This window comes from Ziziphus jujuba, chromosome 11 (assembly GCF_031755915.1).
Source record: "Ziziphus jujuba cultivar Dongzao chromosome 11, ASM3175591v1".
NCBI lineage: Eukaryota > Viridiplantae > Streptophyta > Magnoliopsida > Rosales > Rhamnaceae > Ziziphus > Ziziphus jujuba.
Window position 1 is genome coordinate 26,610,654 of NC_083389.1, and position 4,810 is coordinate 26,615,463.

Consider the following 4,810-nt stretch of genomic DNA (forward strand, 5'->3'; position numbering starts at 1 on the left):
AGATAATAAAATTCCAAAATGAATAAATTTCTATTTCAGTTGAAAGCTATCCAGTACCTATGGAGTTTAGCAAAAAAGTCTTTTGTCACTAACATAAGCAAGCAGCTTCACAACCTGCACAAAAATTAAAGTTCGGTCACAAAATTCTACCTGTTTAAGATATTGAACACAAGCAACAACACATTTCAGTGTAGCACACCTTTTCAAGTGTCTCCTCAGTTGCTTCATCACTCACTTTCTCACTTCTACCTTTCTTAAGGATAGTATCACAAAATGTGGCCAATAATTCTTCACATGAGCTTCCAGCAACACTCTTATTGTAGAAGACCTCACAAGCTTCCTTGAGAGTCCGCAGGGGAAAATCCAGTTTAGAGGAAACATTTGCTGTGAAAAATTCAATTGTGAAGACGCTTAGAGATATAAACCATGCAAAAAAGTGTACGATTTGGAAGCAGTTACTGACATATGCTAGATATTTGTCATGAAGCTCAATGACTTTAACAAAAACCTGAAGTACCAAAATTAACATTAATTTTCACCTAAGATAACCAGCCCAGCCTAAGTTTTAGAAGCAAGCCATGAAGTTACCTATTCCTGCAGACCAACCACCAAAAGTCATCTTTTTCCTCTTCTTTTTGAGTGCTCTCTTTCTTTTTAGTAAATGTAAGAAAACATTTTTGTCTTTTTATGTTGACGGCTGCTTTTGTTGCAAGTATTGTTCGGTATTTTGTTTGATACATGATATTGAGTCGGAGTAAATTTCAACCATGTTTTGACTAATCAGAAGTAGTTTTACTCCGAAGTATGCTTCATAGATTGGATTTTGATACGTGTCAAAATGGTAAACAAAGCAATAACACTTCAATATTATGACCAACATTGCAAATCTTATTGATAGTGGCTTCCATCTTCCAAGAATCCAAGTACCGAGGGTAGAGAAATACTATATTTTGGGGGAGAAAAGGACTTAACAAGAGGTTTCACTAGAAGAATTTTCTTTACTCTGTCAGAATCCTATTTAGACAGTTATCAATAAAGGAATAAGAATAGAAGGAAAAATGGATCAGCCAAAAAATAAAAAAATAAAAAGATACCGCTCTGCATGATCATTAATTTGGCATTTGTGATTGTAAAAAGGACTATTTTGTAATTGTGTCCACGTAATTCACGTGGGGTTTGCTATAGAAGGAAGATGTATACTAAAGAAAATGCCTCAAATAGGTTTCCCATTCCAAAATACAAGCCATTCACCTGATAAATTGTAATTGACAATCAAAATGCTAAAGGTGTGGAAATCATATTACACATTTCCTTTCAGTGGGGGCAAAAAAACTGTTAAAAGCGAAGCATAGAATTTAAATCATGATGCAGGATGGTCCCACCGAAGCAATGGACCACATTATGCAATCAACTAAAATTTTTCCATCAGGAGGTCACAAATTTATAATTGTTCCCAATATATGGCTCCAACGGCAAAATGTACAAGTGTTCTTAGCTTCTGGTTCCAAGGAAACAGCAAAGGGGCATCCGCAGAATGGCATCTTAGACCTAATTCTGCCGCTCAAACTATGAATTGCCCTTCTTTTTGTGCCAGTTTCCAAAGCAATAGTCACCAAGTAATTTGACAGATGATCGACAAAATGAATCATACCACATACCTGTACTGATTAGGGTTATCTTCGTCTCTTTCCAAGTAGTCTTGAGTGACCAGGCCCTCAATCCGCTTTTTAATTGCATTGAAGTCAAGCTAAAAAAGAGAATTGAATGAAAACAACTAGGTTAAAACTAAACTAAAGAAACGAAACCGGAATTAGATGATATCAGGAGAAAAAGATACAAGTACTGCAAGAACCTTAAATATGTGACCCAACTGCTCGACTCACTCCATAACCAACTGCTGATGACCCAAAACTTTATGGCTCTTCATGATGCGCACAATTGAGGCATCAATGGCATATTGTCTTTCCTTGTCTACATTTTCAATTACTTTCTTCTTTTCATCCGCACATGGCAGAGGGATCTGCATAATGAACAATATAATAAACCATCTCTCAAACAAAGTAGAAAAATAAAGAGAACATTACAAGCTCTAGCATCTGGTTACCTTGATTCTCGTCCTTTTATCAGTAAACTTCGAGTTGAACTCAAAGTGATCAGTAGGAGAGATTGTTTTTGTGTTAGGCTCCTTGTTTAGGATCTTATATTTGCACACGACAACGAATGGAGCAGTCTAACAATATCGTCATCACTTAAGTTTAACTGGTTCATGATCTCTGAATAACTCAATCTTCACCCAAACCTCCACTCAACAACTAAATGTGGGGGATGAAACAATCTATGCTAAGAACTATGTAATATATCACCCGATAAGTCGTGACAATCAACTCCATCATTTTTTGTTCAATTTGCCACTCATTTTACAAGTACCTAAGTAGTATATCCATGTAAGTTTTCTATGTTCTGTTTCTGTCTGATAGAATTCCCTGAAGACTTCAACGTACTTAGCCTAAAAGAAAAGAAATTAAAGAAATATGTTAATAACTCCCACAATGTTGAGTTGAACCTAAGACAAACTTAATCTTGGAATGTTTTATGCGTGTTTGAGAGAGAGAAAGGGGGAGTTCTAAGTCTCAACAGAAGCTGAAATATACCATCTCTACTGGAAGGTTGAGGTCGAAAGACTTGTAACTTGGCCAGAAGTCAGCAGTCAAAACAGTAACGTTCAAATGAATCCCCGGATTTGCATGTGGATTATATTTTTGGTACCTGTCAAACTTGGTTTGAATTTCCTTCGCCAATGTCAAATCTGTAACCTATGAAAGCAAAAATAGTATTTTCTCGGATTCCCACTTATTTCCTCACATATAACATAAAAACCGTAAAATGATTATCCAAGGCAACCAACCATCCCCGTCATCTTTGATGCGAGCTGTCTACAACATTGCTGCTTAAGTTTTGTCAAAACAAATCTCTCAAGGTCATCATTAGCACTCCTATCAAAGAGAAGATGTTGAGCAAGCTTTCTCCTGTCAGTCATGTACCATATATCAGTCAATCCAATTTCTTCTATTTTCAAATGAAACAGTAACATAACCATCTACAACCTAAAAAAAGAAAATTCCAGAATGAATAAATTTCTATTTCAGTTGAAAGCTATTCGGTACCTACAGAGTTCAGCAAAAAAGTCTTTGTCAGTAAGATAGGCAAGCATCTTCATGACCTGCACAAAAATTAAAGTTCGATCACAAAATTTTACATGTTTAAGAAATTGAACACAATCAACAGCACGTTTCGGTGTAGCACACATTTTCAAGTGTCTCCTCAATTGCTTTATGACTCAGTTTCTCACTTCCACCTTTCTAAAGGATATTATCACAAGTTGTGGCTAATATTTCTGCACTTGAGCTTCTAGCAACACCCTTCTTGCAAAAGACCTCAAAAGCTGCAGGGAAAAATCCAGTTTAGAGGAAGCATTTGCTGTGACAAATTTAATTGTGAAGACGTTTAGATATACAAACCTTGTGAAAAAGGGTATGATTTTGGAAGCAGTCACTGACACATGCTAGATATTTGTCATGAAGCTCACTGACATTTCTAACAAAATCCTGGGGGTACCAAAATTAACATTAATTTTCACCTAAGAAAACCAGCCCAGCCTAAGTTTTAGAAGTAAGCCATGCAGTTACCTGCTCCTGCAGACCAATCACATCCTTCTTATCTGCCTGAGGCACAAATAATCAGCACCAAATACAGCGAGCAATGCAAGCAGAGACAAAAAGAAGTCAATAATTGACGTCTTATGCCATTATAAAAGGCATATCCATCAATTGGCAGTAGATTTTATGCAAAGAGAAACATTTGTTTTATTTCATGGTTCATGTAATAGACTGCTTTCTGCGGGTTTAATAGTTATGAATTGAAATATCAGTCAATGTAAAATGAATTTCCGTAATGAAATGTTTGTGAAAATGAATCTTTTCAGGCTGCAACAGTTATATTTATTAAAATAAAAGATGCTCAGGGCAAGGACCTTCTTGTTGCTAGCTGCATCTTCAGCCTGTTCGACTAAGGTTGTTCCTTCAGCAGTAACATGCTGCATCATGGAATATGATATAAGAACATATAAGCATAAAATGGGAAAGCAAAAGATGTATAAGAAGCAAAACCATATTTGAAGTATACAAACCTGCTTAAATATGTTAGATGTTGTGGTTTTTCCTTACCCGCTTCCGCTGCGGCAATGTACTCTGCTTCAGTAGTGGATAAAGCAACACACTTCTGCAATCTTGACTGCCATGACACAGCTCCCCCTGCAAAAGTGTAGAGATAACCTGATGTAGACTTTCTATTATCAGGGTCTCCGGCCATATCTGCATCTGTATAGCCTTCTAAGATTGGATCACCTCCCCCGTAGTACAAGCACAGCTTCGATGTACCTTTAAGATACCTGAGAATCCATTTGACTGCTTCCCAGTGTTTCTTTCCAGGATTTGAAAGAAATCTACTCACAACACCTACTGCATGAGCAATGTCTGGTCTGGTACACACCATTGCATACATCAGACTTCCTACCGCTGAAGAATATGGTACTGTAGTCATCTCCTCTATCTCTTCTTTGGATGAGGGGCACAATCTCTTACTCAACTTGAAATGATTTGCAAGTGGAATGCTGACCGGTTTGGCTTTATCCATGTTGAATCTCTTTATCATCCGTTCAACATACTTCTCTTGAGATAGCCATAACCTTCTATTCTTTCTGTCTCGGATTATTTGCATTCCCAAAATTTGTTGAGCTGGTCCTAAGTCTTTC

General features: G+C 36.9%; 2 long non-coding RNA genes across 2 annotated transcripts; both read right to left on the minus strand.

The window, feature by feature from the left end:
* Positions 1-1,858: 1,858 nt before the first annotated feature.
* Positions 1,859-2,976, minus strand: LOC132799833 (uncharacterized). The gene is made up of 3 exons (XR_009634739.1): positions 2,652-2,976; positions 2,105-2,506; positions 1,859-2,020 (listed from the first exon to the last, which is right to left on the minus strand). It is a non-coding gene; the product is annotated as an uncharacterized LOC132799833 (long non-coding RNA).
* A 547-nt stretch (positions 2,977-3,523) lies between these two features.
* On the minus strand, positions 3,524-4,204 carry LOC132799834 (uncharacterized). The gene is made up of 3 exons (XR_009634742.1): positions 4,187-4,204; positions 4,031-4,093; positions 3,524-3,722 (listed from the first exon to the last, which is right to left on the minus strand). It is a non-coding gene; the product is annotated as an uncharacterized LOC132799834 (long non-coding RNA).
* Between the last annotated feature and the right edge of the window lie 606 nt (positions 4,205-4,810).